Here is a 16,483-nt window from a genome sequence, read left to right on the forward strand (position 1 = left end):
AATTTTTGATATTTAAAAAAGTAAGCCAATTATAAAATTTGATTTCTTGGAAACATTTTTGCAAATTTTTAAAGTGTCAAAGATTTGATAAAATTTTGCACTTTTTGAAATTTCATAAATTTGGCAAATTGAGCCCTGACATTTCAATTAAAAAACAACAATTTATTTAAATTAAAACATATACATCACATATACCATTCAATAAACACCAACAAACTAAATATTAAGATAATAATTTACTCGATTGTTACTATGTTCAGAAGTTTAACCACTTTTTTTGTCTTCATTGTGAAGATAAAGTAGTTTTTGTGGTTCCTGAATGACTTTGATCCTTTCAAGCGGAGGAAATGGCTCTTTTGAAAGTTAAGGTTGCAGACACCTGATGTAAATAGTCAGCTTATTTACCTGCACCAAAGAACAAGAAGTGGTGTAATGCTTTTTAAAAATTTAAAGATACAAAAAAGAAATTGATTCACTAAAAAAATGTTTTATTATTAACACATATCAAATGTTTTTAAAAATAAATATAAAGACAAATATTATTAAAATACATTTTTTACTTTTTTTCCCTATTTTCTATTGTACTAAAAATGCATCACCCCTTGAAATAAAGCTTTTAATTTTTTTTCTCAATCTTTTTTTTTTTTTTCAATTTTTTGACATTTTTGCAGATTGAGAAAAATAATTCCCCATTTTTTGGGGATTTAACAAATTTTGAATTTTTGTTTTAATGTAAATAACCTTTTTTTTTTTTTTTTTTTTTTTTTTTGCAATTTTAGAAAGTTTTACAATTCTTCGAAACTAAGCATAATTTAAAATTTGCATTATTCAGGTTTTTTTTTTGCAAATTTATAACATTTCAGCAAATTTTTTGAAATAGAAAAATTTTGCACATTTTTATTTTCTTTTTTTTATTTTTTTCATTAAAAAAAATTAACTTATGGTATTTCAAAAATTTTGCATATTTATTAAATCTATCACATTACAAATTTATTTTTTTTCCTTAAATTTGCAAATTTATTGAAAATTAAAAAAAAATACACTTACAATTTTATTAACTCAAAAGCTTATTTAATTATTTAACAGATTATAAACTTTTTGGTCTTAATGTGAAGGTAAAGTCGATTTTGTGGCTCCCAAATGACTTTCATCCATGTGAGCTGAGGCAAAACGGCTCTTTGGAAAGTAAAGGTTGCAGACTCCTGCATTAAAGCAAAATCAAGGCTCAGAGAAGGATGATCTGCTCGTTTCCTTCTCGTTTGTTGCACAAATTTCAGCTCATTAAATCAGAAAACAGTCCAAAAAACAGCCCAGAAACCCGTCCATGGAGACACAGGCTGCAGTCCCCAGGTGCGCCTGTAGGTGTCGCTCTCTGTCATGTTTTCACAGAGCTGTGAGTGGATGCTTCCACATTTACAGCACCTGATCTGCTACAACAAGCACATTTATCAAAAATACATGAGCCTGATTATATGCAGACAGCAATCCTCCACACAGAGGAGGAAACTTCAACTTACACAGCCTCACACACACACACACAGAAACACACACACACACACACACACACACACTCACACACACAGGTCTTTTGTTTCCCTGTCAGAGGAGGAAAGTCATGTTTCTTTACATGCTGCAGGACAACGAGCTGCTCCCAGGCTGATGCTGCTGTTTGTGGGGTCAGCCCGGATCAAACAGGTGTTCAGAGGAAACCAGCACACCTGCTCCCTGCTCCGGCACAGCGTGTTATGTTCCCACTCAGGTATATATGTGGCTGTGAGGGGCTTTGGAGGAGTCCTCTGAGGGTAGATGGTGTTTAATATATACATATAAAAGTAAAGGAGAGAGGATGCTTTACATCACAGAGTCCCAGCTCTGCACAGATCAGACGCATTGCATGAAATAAAGTGATAAAAGTGTAAAAACAGAGCTGTTTCAGAGCACTGGAGGTGCATGCATGCTCATATAGGACAGCTCCAGTGATGTGCAGCAGCAGCCTCCCATGCTGTAAGTGCTGGATCTGCAGACCGGTGAGGATCAGGGCTGCAGGAGGGGGACAGGGGTGCGAGGCTGCAACATGCCTGCGCCTCTCCACCGCAACCCGAGCAGCCGAGCCAGCGTCCGGCTGCAGCACCATCAAACTTTTCTGTACATTTTCACGTCACCTGCACGCGAAACATAAATTTGGCATCCTATGCAAATATATGCTGACGTAAAAGATCATGTGGTTTTTGTCGTCGATCCCCCCTATGAGCAACGAGGAGGCTTTTTTTTCTCCTCTCTACTGTTGTCTTTAGGTTAGCTATGCTACAATCTTTACTGTACCCAGCGCTAGCTATATGCGCCCCGCACCGCACCACTCTGGATATCTGGGAATAATCAACTTCCAGGCTGTCGCACCCTGCACCCAGAGACCGCTCACAGGTAGGACACAATGGGAACTTCTTATTTATTTAACTCTTGGAGGGAAATTTGGACCAAAGTGACCGCAAAAGTGAAGTTATTAAAGCGGCTTGGTTTGAGGCGGACTAGCCGCCTGGCTCCCTCCCTGCCCAGGCTGCTGCTGCTGCTGCTGCTGCCCCTCCATCACAGCCTCTCTGTGGGGGGATCACCTTGCTATCACCCGGCAGACCTCCACGGCAGCCAAACTGGAATTAAAACACTTAGGGACCTGGCTGTCAGGCAACTTTGGGAGACTGATATTTAGGGGTAGTTTGTCAGACAAGTGAATGTCATCCGGTTCAGGTTGTTTTTTGTGGTGGCCAACTTTTGCCAGCCCTCCACCCCCGGAGAAAGTGCTCATAATACATTTATTATCCAGCGGCGCTAGCCTGTAGCCCGTTAGCCCCGTGTCAGAGCACCGGGTGAAGCTAAGCGCGTTAGCTTTAGCCTTTCCCCGCAGCTCCAAACGTGGCTGCCCGTCTCTGGATCTTTCATGTCGGCATTTGTTTTGGCTGGCTCCCTCTCCCCTGCTTCCCTGCTTCCCCCTCGCGAGTCAGCGGTACTCCGCCGAGTGGCGCGAAGAATAGGAGAATAATCCCGGTGTGTTGTGTTGGTGTCACGGTAGCGGCAGAGCGGGGACAGTTGGTGTGGCGGTGCCGGTTCAAGTGTTGTTGTTGCCCGCTGAATGCGAGGTTCAAACGGGGCGAGCTAGCAGACAGCCAGTCTGGCTGCCTGGGTCATCTGAGGTGAATCCACCGTCAGCGGGCTGTATGGGAGCACACCGACTGCTCACTGCGGGCTCTTTAGACACAAATACTACACCAAACACTCCACTTTCACCGTTTTTAACAGCTTTGGGGCTTTCAGCGAGCTGTCCTCAGCGTTAGAGGCGCTTTTTATGCCGCTTTTCCACACACACGGACGGTTTGTGTAACATACGTTGACACGATCCGCGGATCAAATTTGACAGTTTTACAGTAAAATACACCGATAACTTCACCATTTAACCCCCTTTTAACGACCACAAGTTAGTTTCATGGTGTTATTTGACTCGTTCACTGTGGTAGCTTTGGTGAACAGACGTTGAATTGGTGCCAGTTAATGGCAGACTGGTTTCATACTGGTTTGGTTAGTGTGAAGCTGCTGGTATGTTCACTGTACAGGCTTTAAACTGAGAAATATACAAAATAAAACACCAACAGAGTGACACAGGCTGGCTTTAAACACTGTAAACACACTTATAGTGATTTTTTATACATTTAACTTAAATATTAGACACATCCCATACTGAATTAGCCTCCAGTTTGTAGCTTTTCTGGTTAAAAATGAAGATTAAACCATGACTTTATTAGAAGGAATGATTTACAGCTGACTTTTAGTGAAACTGGCCTTAATTTCTCCCTCCTCTAACTGGATTTAAGTGATTCATTTGCGCTGCCAGTGTATGTTAATGTGATTTCAGCTGCTTGTAATGAAACATATTTGTTTTCAAAGTGAAATTTACTATAATTTACCCCAGTTTTAAAAATTTTTAATCAGATTTGGGAGGCAATTTTGTGTGACATACGTTGACACGATCTGCAGATCAAATTTGACAGTTTTACAGTAAAATAAACCGATAACTTCTCGCTTTAAACGCAGTGGTGAAGTTAGTTTCATGGTGTTATTTGAGTCGTTCACTGTGGTAGGTTTGGTGAACAGACGTTGAATTGGTGCCAGTTAATGGCAGACTGGTTTCATACTGGTTTGGTCAGTGTGAAGCTGCTGGTATGTTCACTGTACAGGCTTTAAACTGAGAAATATACAAAATAAAACACCAACAGAGTGACACAGGCTGGCTTTAAACACTGTAAACACACTTATAGTGATTTTTTATACATTTAACTTAAATATTAGACACATCCCATACTGAATTAGCCTCCAGTTTGTAGCTTTTCTGGTTAAAAATGAAGATTAAACCATGACTTTATTAGAAGGAATGATTTACAGCTGACTTTTAGTGAAACTGGCCTTAATTTCTCCCTCCTCTAACTGGATTTAAGTGATTCATTTGCGCTGCCAGTGTATGTTAATGTGATTTCAGCTGCTTGTAATGAAACATATTTGTTTTCAAAGTGAAATTTACTATAATTTACCCCAGTTTTAAAAATTTTTAATCAGATTTGGGAGGCAATTTTGTGTGACATACGTTGACACGATCTGCAGATCAAATTTGACAGTTTTACAGTAAAATAAACCGATAACTTCTCGCTTTAAACGCAGTGGTGAAGTTAGTTTCATGGTGTTATTTGAGTCGTTCACTGTGGTAGGTTTGGTGAACAGACGTTGAATTGGTGCCAGTTAATGGCAGACTGGTTTCATACTGGTTTGGTCAGTGTGAAGCTGCTGGTATGTTCACTGTACAGGCTTTAAACTGAGAAATATACAAAATAAAACTCCAACAGAGTGACACAGGCTGGCTGTAAACACACTTATAATGATTTTTAATACATTTAACATATATATTGGACAGATTTCATACTGAATTAGCCTCCAGTTTGTAGCTTTCTGGGTTAAAACGGTTAAAAATGAAGATTAAACCATGACTTTATTAGAAGGAATGATTTACAGCTGACTTTAAGTGAAACTGGCCTTAATTTCTCCCTCCTCTAACTGGATTTAAGTGATTCATTTGAGCTGCCAGTGTACGTTAATGTGATTTCAGCTGCTTGTAATGAAAGATATTTGTTTTCAAAGTGAAATTTACTACAATTTACCCCAGTTTTTTAATTTTTACTCAGATTTGGGAAGAAATTTTGCCCAGTATTCTTGTCTTTTAATCTGGTTTAGAAAGAAATTGTGACCGTTTATTGGAGTATTTGTTTCTTCTTTGATTTTATAGTTTGGATTTGTGCAGAAAACTGTCTTTAAAGTAAACTTTCTCCCTAAAAACTTTCTTTGAGTTAGTTTCACGGTGTCATTTGAGCTGCTGCGCTGGTGCCAGTTAATGGCAGACTGGTTTCATACTGGTTTGGTCAGTAATGAGCTGCTGGTTTGAACAGAATACTCGTAAACAAGCTACAAACAGACAAATATGGAGGTAAAATGTGGTGTATTTATTTATAACACACATTTTTTATTCTTATTGACAATTTCTGTGATATAAAGGAGGTGAAAATGACATTACAGGCTCGTCAATCAGCTTGATTTTGTGATAAATTTCAGCCAGTTTCATTTAAAGTCAGTCTTTAATCAGTGTGTCTTGTTTTCTTTGGTGTAAAAGCAGATTGTGGCCAATTTGTGTGAGAAAAACAGCATGAAATCTGTTTAAATTTGGGTAAAAATCATTTTTTTATAATTAGAAATGTGTTTAAAATGGTTGTATTGATAATATGAATCAGTGAAAAGCCTTAAAGAGGTCTGCAGGTGTGTTTTTATCTGCTTCAGAGAGACGTGGTGATGCTTTGTCGGCCTGGTTTTAACGCCGTTAAATTAGAAATATGCGTGTAAGCTTGTTTTGATGCACGGCGCGGCGTTGGAGACTTTTCTGAGTTTTATTTGCCAAAACTTGGCTGATGCAAGCCCCAAATATTTCCCCTGAATTCATGAAATGTGTTTCTTATCTGGTGTTTTCCTGCGTGTTAATACCACTCATAGTTTATTTTGGGACTTTCTTTCCACATGATCAAACTTTTCCCTTTCCGAGTTCACCCGGTTCACTCTCGGTATGTTCTCTGACCCAATTTTCAGCTCAAATCATGTTACATAAAATCATGAATAATTAGGTTTCGCCTGGCGAGCCGGCTCGGGGCCAAACGCGGGGATGAGGAGGTAAACAGATGAGCCACCTCAGGTGACCTCTGACCTCGCCAGGGGGACGCGCCCCGGGCCGGGTTGCTGGTGGTTTTTGGTGCCTTCCTTTGGAGCGCGGCGCGGTCTGGCTCCCGTCTGGAGGAGGTACAGAGGGGGAGATTTCTGTCCGGCTTAGAGGAACAGGTGTGTAAACTGAATTTGGGCAGGTTTCACCCTCCACCACATCCCTGACAGTGTGACGGAAGTGTGTCTTGGCGCTCAGAAAACACCAGAGAGGCTGTTTTTTTGGCAGCGGCTCCTCCTCTTCCTCTTCCCGTCTATACTGCCCGGTGACAGCGTTAACATCCACCTCCTCTCCGGCTCCTGCTGGAAAGTGTGTCAGATTTTTAAATATTATCTCCTTCTCTTCTGTTCTGCTTCCTAATCACATTTCCTTTCCCATTGACCGACTTTTTTTGTCTCATATTTCGCCGCCATTGTATCGGCGGCGTGTCAGGCTTTTTAATCCTATGATATGGATGCAGGGATCAGTCAGTCACGCTGCCAGTCTCCGAATCACAGCGCGCTCGCTGCTCCCTGCCTGCTATTTATTTGTCACAAACGCCAACACACACACACACACACACACAGATCTCTGCGCTTTCCCTTCCTCGCCGGGAGACTTCTACACACACACACACACACACACTCACACACACTATCGCTTTTTCCCCTCTTCCTGCTTTGACACGCTGCTATTTCTTTGACACACTCTCACACACATTTCGCCGGTTCCTAGGAAGTGCAGCTGTGATTTGCTGTTACCACCTGACCTGTCACCCCAATCCACAGCCCACACACACACACACACACTCACACACACACACACACACACACACAGCTTTTATTTCACCGTTTAGACTGTTCACATCATTGGTTTTTATCGCCTGGAAATTGCGGCTGCACGCGTGTTTGCTTTTTTTATTTTTCATCGTTTGTGGGGATTGAAATGGACCCCGCTCTGTGTTGGTGCTGCCCTCCGTGGCATTCAGTCATCAGGGGTTTGTGGCAGCTATATGAGCTGGAACACACACACACACACATGCTACACACACTCTGCACACACTCTTTTGTTGCTCTGTCAAACTGCTGGTTATTTCACACGTGCACAAACATGCAGAAAGCATGCATGACAGCTGCATCGTACACACACGTTAGACTTTTTCACACACACACACACATGTATTTTCAGAGCCATTGGTGCTTTATGAAATAGTGAGAGGCTGTGTGTGTGGGTGTGTGTTTGGGAAAGAGAGTACTGGCGTGCCAGGTTGTGTGTGAGTGAGTGAAGTGGCGGTGATTTCGTGTGTGTGTGTGGGGGGTGAGTCACTAGAGAGCCTGGGCTGGTCTCAATGTGTGTGTGTGTAGATATGTGTGTGTGTGTCATAGCGTTTGCCCTGCCTCCTCTCAGCTGGAGCTCTTCATGGGGAAACACACACACACTCACACTCACACACACACACGCTGGTATTGGCTGAATTGGAGCTGCTGGATCAAACCGACCCTCCACGTCGACGGGAACGTTTGGGAACGTTTGGGGACGTTTGGGGAACGTTTGGGGTGAAGTTAGTGTGAATGGATTTCATCTCCATCTTATCGTTCCAGTTTCTTAAACCTACCCCCCCGAGTATCGCCTCCTCTTTGTCAAAGCGTTCAATAAATACCGTGAATATTTCTGAAGTTACACAACGATAACCTGCTACAGATTTCGGCACGAGATGACGAATCATCTCAGCCCTGAGCCAAACGACCAAACACAGAAACATTCCTCTGTCCTCGTTGTTTCTCAGTCTAAAAACATAAAAACATCAATCTGTAAAACCTGTAAAATCCGTCTCTGTTCCTGAACCAATCCACACCACACGGATGTTTCACGTATGACCTGAAACATCCGTAAAGCTTCAAAACCCCTGATTTTAAAAAATGATTCGTGTGTGACTCATCAAATCTGGGGAAGTGGCGTGAAAACATCCGGTGTCCAACACGGGGTACGGCTCACCTGAAGCGACCTGTTCCAGATCAATATTGACAGCCTATCAGAGCAGGAGTTCACCTGAGGTCACTAACCCGCTTCATGGCAGCAGAAATTCACACGTGCTGCCAGGAACTGTTTTTGTTTTCATTCGTCCTCTGATGGGAACTTTTTTTTTTTACATGTTTGTCATCAAGTCAAAAGTCTTAGATGTTGAATCAGTTTTTTTTTTTTTCAGTCATATGATGAACCACCACTATAAAACCATATATTTGAATTTTTTTAAACCATCCTGAAAATGTGATTTTGGCTCTGAGCAGGAAAGATGTAAAAGGAGAAACTCAACCCACAATTTAGTTCAAATCCTGATTTTTCTTACGAGAATCGAGTCTGTTACAATTAAAAAAATAAATAAATGAATAAATAAAAACAAAAAAAAAGATATATTATGTCGTTTCAGTTTCAAAAGTAAAAATATGTATTTTTCTTTTACATCTTGTTGATAGACATAGTTATACTTTCTTTTTTTTTTTTTATTATTAGGGCCTGTTCTAACTTAAATATAAAAACAATGCACTTGTTTTTCAAAATTACCATATCTGAAAATGTTGAAGCAAAAAAAAGTAATTCAAAAAAATTAATAAATAAAGTAAAATAAAATAAAATAAAACATATTAAATTAAAACAAAATTAAATAAATTAAAATAAAATAAAATACATAAATTCTTATAAGGTTAAACAAAAACAAAAAAAAAAAGGGAAATCAGTTTTTATCCTTTATTCCTGCCTTTGCTTGATTTTTTGTTACACTCCACTGCTGTGACTCTTAGGGAGGTTTTGCCCCTTTTAGTTACCCTGGGGTCATTTTGACCCCAAATAAAATTAACAACATGACAGTCCCTTTTTTAAACAGGGTGGATTAGCCCTAAATTTCCCACCAAAAGGGAAAAAATTGTGGTAATGAGCTGGACTGAAGTAAAACTAAAGCCAAAATACAGAATTGATGATAGTGTATTCAATATGTGGGAAATAACAGGAAAACTAGGTGAGACTGCTTTTATTTTTACTGTTCTCCCGTGATCTTGGAGCCGCCGACCACCAAAAAAAGTCGCTAGATTTGTCACTTTTCTCTAATTTTGTCGCTGGGGGGTCCGAAAAGTCGCTAAAAATAGCGACAAAATCACTAAGTTGGCAACACTGGATCTACCTAATAAAAATTAATGCGCCACTGCTCTGGATTTCGGAAAAGGTCTTTTCGTATTTCATACGGAGGACTCTAGATCCCTGCTGGATGTGGGGTAGACTGGAACCAATCAGATCCAGTGCTGATGGAGCACAGACAGATCTTGTGTGATTTTGCCGTCAGCGGTTACGCCCATAGATTATAGAGTAGACAGTGTGGCTCCACCATTTACTATCGTATGGTTTTGAAGCCAAAATTCCCACTTTTTTTTTTTTTTGGAGAGTCTAATCACTTCCTGACTCTACCTCCAGACATATTTTACAATCCCTGAAAAAAATACACGAGAACGTCAGCTGTTAATCATCGTTAAACGTGACGTAAAACCTCGTTTTTAACCTCGTGAAACTAATGAAAACAAAACTTTTCAGAAAAAAGAGGACTTGGATACAAGACAGCCAAATGATATCTTCAAATCACCACAACAATCAGACGTGATAAACATTTCTACCAGGTGGATTAATTTTTTAAAGTTTGACCACAGCCCATCTGGAATGACTGGGGAGATGGAGTTTTTGACCTATACTGCAGCCAGCCACCAGGGGGAGCAGTTTATTTTACAGTCTATGGTTTTGCTACATACAGAACTAATGAGGGCAATCAAGCGTAGCCACATGCAGACAGCGCCCTCTACAGTTAGAAAGGACACCCCATTGACTGCACCAGTTTTCTGCTTCACCCTCACATCCCGTCCTCACAGGGACCCATCATGAGACGTGCTCCCATCTCTGCCCTTTCCTCCTCATGTTTGGTGTTTTTTGGTGACTCATGGTTCACTGACCGAGGCTAACGAGCAGCTTCAGATCTGAGGAGCCTGATAAAAACCTGCTGTTGTCCATGTTCGACGCTCAGGTGGTTTAACACTCAGACACGGCTGCTTTAATACGCCGTGACGTGCCTGTAGTTTATCATAAACCCTGATATCCATCTTTATAACATGATGGAGGAAACACGGTGGAGCTATTAATGATGGTGGAGTTAGTGGCTGCTCGCTGCTCTGGAGGCTTTTCCAAACAGCCAAGAATAACTGAGGGAAACACTGAATACTTGTAATTGTTTGAAATGCTTTATTGGCAGGAGCGGGCTGAATTTTAGGATATTAAATACTGGCACCAAACGGCCGGCTCAGTCCAAAACTATCAGTGCTGACCTCTGTAGAAACCTGCTGGACAAACAGGGAAACAGGAAGTGTGGTTTCTCTAAATGTACATCCTAATCTGTGAATGTAACGTGTGCTGGGGTAGAAATTAAATACGATGACAGAAAGAATAAAGAGAATGCAAATGAGCCATTCTTGCAGACGAGATAAAAACAAGCTCAGTCGTGGTTGCGTGCTTGTCAGCTGAAAGCTCAGCAGAGTAATTAATATTAATGTAACATGCAAATAAAACAGTGAGACTTCACTTCAGTCGTCTGCAGCGGAGAGGAAGCCAGGTATGGATCGCTCTCTGCAGGACGCCGCAGGACGCCGCGCGGCTGGTAAACAAACCCGCTGTAAACACTGCGTCCTTCACATGATGGAGCGTCTGTCTGCTCCAATCAATGACAAACATGTCAGCGCGCTTTTCAGCTGGAACCAGAGCCTCCGCGCCGGGATGTGACGTACGCCAGTTAGCCCCGAGAGAGGGTCATCAGAGCGTAGGAGCCGTGACGGCGGGAGGTGACTTTAAATAAGAGAACAGGAAAAAACAGCTGTGAATTTAACATTATTTTAAAATGACACCTTTCATTTCAAAGGTTCAACAGAATTAGATAGCAATATAATTAATGTCATGCTTAAATTACAAAGATTTTAAGTGTTTTTTTTCTGTAAAACTGTCTTATGTACTTATATTTTAATCAATATTATCTTCATCATAAATCTACCTGAAGACACTGAACAGGTTTAAACATGACCACAGAATTTTTAAACCATGTCTAGTTAACTGTCCTATTGACAGTCCAATGATTGCTTAACAGGGATTAAATAATGTATAAATATATACACTTTTAGTCACAGGTTCGATAAAGTGATCAAAACACTAAAAACTGCACAAACCCTCATAAAATTTACTGAAACAATGAGAAGCTTTTGTTCCTTTACTTAGCATAACTAACTAGATGTTAGCGCTAGCCAATCACACTTTGTCTAACACAGTGTCCCGCTAACACAAGTAGCCAAATGTTTAAATTTAGCTTCTGTAGGAAAAATTTCGTTATAATCAAGCAGCTTGAATTATAACTACTGTTATCAGCATCTTGTTGATTTCAGACTGGAAGTTATTATTATTATTATTTTTTAATTATTAATATTATTTTTATTTTTTTATTTAATTTATTTTTTGGGGTCCAAAAATTTGAGACAAATGCTAAAATCTGCAGTTTCTCCAGAAAAATTGACTCCTGTCTCAGTCATTAACGTCACTATCAGCACACACTGTGGGGGCGAAATTTTGTCTGAATTGACAGTTTAGAGTAGGGATGGGAACCTTTCACATTTGAAACAATATGGTACCAAAGCCTGGTACCTGGCAACTAGTACCGGTACAAAACGGTACAGATTTTCCGTACTTTTTTGTGTTTATGAGGTAAAAATATCAATTTAAAATATTTATTCTTGTCCAGTATAGAAAATCACTTCCACTTCCACTCTCTCACAGTTACATGATGCGTTTAGGTACCTAAACATGGTACCTTTTGATTTTATGTGAATTGGTACCCGGTACTTTTGACAGACTTTGGTCGATACCTATAAAAGTACCTCATTCAGTACCCATCCCTAGTTTAGAGGACACAAAGATCATCCTATCAGAGGCAATCAGAGGATGTGCGTCCTATAGCTGTTAGTGAGGAGACTCAAAGCCTGCCCCACTTCCAATATGGCCGTGATGGCTGATCTGCTTCAAAACACTGTTTCAGAAACAGACGGGTGACCTCTGGGAGACTACGTCCATTTATTCCACAGTCTATGGTGATGATGTACCAACGCCTACAATTTCATTTAGCAGAGGTGTTTGTCCATAATTCAGTATCGAATCCAGACTGGAAACGTCAATGGTTAACTGATCAAACTGACTTTAAAAATCTTAGGTTAAAAATAGGAGCAACCCCACTCTACAACCAAAAATGTACGTTTAGTTCTTTTAGCTAAAGGAAGGCAGAAATAGGACATCATGTCACACACTGACAGACTGCACCCACCGTTAACCAGAGTCCTGAGTCTTGACACTGGGACTCATACGCCACTCTGGGTAGGACAAAAGTGGCATATGTATGACAGAATGCCAGGATCGTCAATATTATATGTTTAATTTAATAATCAGTGAGGGAACAACCTTTATCTGCTCGTTCTCATGCCACGAAAAAATCTCATGAGACGTTTCTCAGATCAGCTGAAAACCTGAGAACAGGTGAGATCATCTCTGAACATGTTCTCTGCTCAGGACGAATGTTTTATCAGCTTTCTTTCAAAGTGAAATCCTGATTTTAGTGTGAACTTTCAAATAACACAGAGTGGTGTTTCTTTTCAAAGACGTGCCTGAGTACGACATTCATCAAACCAGACACCAGTTATAAATATGAGACTGAAACGCCAGACTACTTTAAAATATGAGTTTTTAATTTGTTCATCAAAATGTCAGGAAAAGGAGAAATATGAAGAAAATGTTCCTTTTGATTGAACTTAAGGCGACAGATGTTTTTTTTTCTTTCTTAAAAACCATGAATACCAAATGTTTGCTTTCTGGAATAAATGAGAGAGAATAGCAGAAAATGCTCATATATCTGAACAGGAGTGAATGAAACATTTAGCGAAATGATGAATAATTACTGTCAAATGACTTATTTGTGAGTGTGTGATTAATAACAGGAGAAATGTTGCTCCAGTTCCTGATTTTATTGCCACAAACGGAGTTCAGGGGTCTTTTTGCCCAGTGTAATTTCCAGCTGTAATTCATACCCTGAATGAAATCTGCCGAGCTGAACGCAGACTTAAAGGGAGAGTATTAAAATACTGCAGGTGTTCTTTGGAGAAAGGAAATTATCATATGAATTTCCTGCTTAAAATATATGCAGGCCGACTCTCTCATTTTGACATAATTTACTTAATGTCCTGTAAGAAAGTCGCTGAAATGATTTCTGTTTTCTGCCATCAATCACGCCGTGAAAGCAGGCGTCACTTTTAGTGTTTGCAGCGTATCTCATATTTGGAGCAAACACTTCAAAAACAGACGCTGTTTGTTTGTTATCACTGTTTATATTATTTAGATTTCTTTCCCTTAAATCTCCAAGAAGTCATTTTTATTCATGAGAGAGGAAAGAATGCTTATTTTCTCATTAAATTCTGCAGTGTGTGTGTTTGTAAATTACTCAACACATGAGTGACCGGCAGCACTGATGGGCTCATCAGACAAAAAACGCCTGAGATTAACTCCCCACCCTCAAACTGTGATTTGTTAAGGAACCCCCTCCCCTCACGTCTGGATCGTTAATTTGAACCTTGTTCCAAACCCTCATTTATCCCAGGAAAGCTCGCTGAGCACGTTCCCCCGTTTTCATCAGCCTCTTCATTGATATTCATACGTTTCCTCGTGCTCACACCTGGGGGCCGCGCGCTCGCACCACGAAGCCGGCGTCCTCGTAGAGTCCACGGGGAGACCACTCTGCCTTGCTCAAGAGAACTACAGCTGTCTAATTCAGAGGTTGTTTCAGACGGGCTGTTAATACACCACAGTCTGTTATTTTACTCTCTGATTTCAGAGGAAGGCTCCTCTACCAAAGGCTGCATTAAGTATTAACTTACAGATTTAAAGACGGGGTACTGCTCCTGTCTGGTTTTGGCTTTATTCTGTCCTTGTTATACTTAAAGAAGCTTAACATGAATTAAAGCTAAAACAAATGTCTGTGGCCCCTGGGGGTACATGAGATTTTTAGTTAATTTGGCAAATTTTCAAATGTTTGTCACTCCTTACCCACTGTACCTCGTAAATATTTCAAATGACAGTATCAATATATGAGCCTGTGTATTTTCTAGATACCTCAGTGTTAAATGCACAGTGATAATTTATACCTGGCACGAAGCCCAGTTTAATATAAAACATGATTTAATAAACAGTATTATCCGTATCCATCTCTCCATCAGTAAGGAGGGTCCATGGTCTGAAAAACATTATTTCAGCTACTGTCTCTTTAAGACGCATCAGAAGAACTTCGGAACTCCGGTTAGTGCATCACAGCCCTTTGGAATCCAACATTCCGGAACCCTCCTCCACTGTCTTTAAAACACTAAATACGCCCTAATAAGGGGTTCCCCAGCTGGTGATGTCATAAATTGAACAAATCTCATGTAGATCTCTCTGAAAACTGGCGTGACTTGATAAACACACCATTCAGAGTGGCGCAAAACTTGATGTGGAGACTATTTCAACGTCTGTGCATCTCATAACTGGAAACTTCAAGGGAAATATGGAAAAAAAAATTGCAAAAAAAAAAAAAAATTACACAAATGTTGCAATTTAACATGTATGGTTAATTGATAAAAATAATTATAAAAAATAATATTTAATAATTCAATAAAAACAGGTTCTCAGATCCTTTGAAAGTCTTCAAGTCTTATTAAAATGTCCAGAAAAAAAAAATTCTTAAATGAGATGGGTCTCTAATTTTGCATCCCATTCAGAATTGAATTGAATTGAAAAACATTTATTTATTCCAGAGGAGCAATTAAGGCATTTATAGCAGTCAACAACAACAAGAAAAAAAAAGAACAGTCCGTATTGCACGTTTGAATTTCAAAGTCTGCTGTTTAAAATGCTAACATCCTAACTCCAAGAAGATAAAAAGTAAAAACGATTGCTCAGAGAATGAAATACTGTAAACCTGAGATATTAAAATATTAAAGTTGTAGTTAAAAATTAAAAAAAAAAAAAAACTGGAAACAAACTTACATTTTAATTTGTGTTGTGTGATCATTTTAATCATTCTTTCTAGTAGATTTTCACGTTTACGTCACGGCATTCATGTACGTACATTCTGTACCGTAGCTTTTGTCAGGGGCAGCTACGCATCAGGTGACTCGAAAGACGTGAAATATACAGTTAAAATATGCTGCTGTGAACAAAAAAAATGCAGTTAATTTTTTATTTATTGGAGCCTCAAACGTAGACTTGGTAGAATTTCAGATCTGAATTCTTCTGATGCCTGGCCTTCACAGAAATTGAATTGTAGATTTTGCAGCTACAGTTAAAATGAAATTGTTTTAACATTAGCTACAAAAAGTCCTGGTTTAAATTGTCGTTGTTACGTTAATATTAGAGGAACATACAAACAGCGTTCAGCAGAGAAACTCTGCTCCTTCATCCCAAGTTCCCCTTGAAAAGCTGTTTTCTATCAGCTCACGGAAATACTCAATATTTACCCTTCAGTTTTATCTGTCTGTACTTTCTCTGTCCTGAAACTCTCCAGACTGACCGAAAACTGTGGTAATCCAATGATCACTGAAGTTGTCAAGCCAAAACCCTCAAACAGTTCTTCATTTCCAACCGCGTTATTTACAATCAGCTGCTCAGGTCTGTTTCCTGTCAGAGAGATGTCAGCGTCTGTGGGTCGACCAGCTCCAGAAACGTCAGCTCGGACCCTGAGAGACTGTGACCATCGTCTCTCTCCATCACAACACTCATGCATAAGTAAAGCACACGTTGATGAATAATGAAAATATTTGTCTTTATGCATTCCTGCATTCTTGCTGTGTCATGATTCAACATTATATAACCCTGGAGTTTCTGAGCTCATTACTTCAGATTACTTTTGTTACGCAACAGAATATTTAGGCCTGTGAGTCATTTATTTTTAAAGTTTTTTAAACAATGGTTTCTATTTTTAAAGTTCTGTTCAAAATGTCAGAATAGAGAGTTTGTCTTCTCAAACTGGGCCCGACCTCTCGCCACCAAACTCGAGGGTTTATTTTTTAATTACGTGACATTTGAAGAAAAATAACCAAATTATTATCCATCAATTTGGGACTG

At 39.7% G+C, this 16,483-nt stretch overlaps 1 protein-coding gene across 2 annotated transcripts in view; it reads left to right on the forward strand.

The window, feature by feature from the left end:
* Positions 1-1,570: 1,570 nt before the first annotated feature.
* The window catches only part of LOC141803505 (zinc fingers and homeoboxes protein 2-like), a 165,272-nt gene continuing 150,359 nt past the window's right edge, over positions 1,571-16,483 (forward strand). Inside the window, exon 1 of one of the 2 annotated variants that reach the window (XM_074687593.1) lies at positions 1,571-1,759. The gene's annotated coding sequence lies outside the window, so the exon portion shown is untranslated. Of the gene's footprint in view, positions 1,760-2,037; positions 2,422-16,483 lie in introns of those variants that run through there. The other variant, XM_074687592.1, reaches the window with a different exon arrangement.

Source organism: Halichoeres trimaculatus, unplaced genomic scaffold (genome assembly GCF_033239565.1).
Source record: "Halichoeres trimaculatus isolate MK-OKI-2021-1 unplaced genomic scaffold, fHalTri1.1 fHalTri1_scaffold_14, whole genome shotgun sequence".
Classification (NCBI taxonomy): domain Eukaryota; kingdom Metazoa; phylum Chordata; class Actinopteri; order Labriformes; family Labridae; genus Halichoeres; species Halichoeres trimaculatus.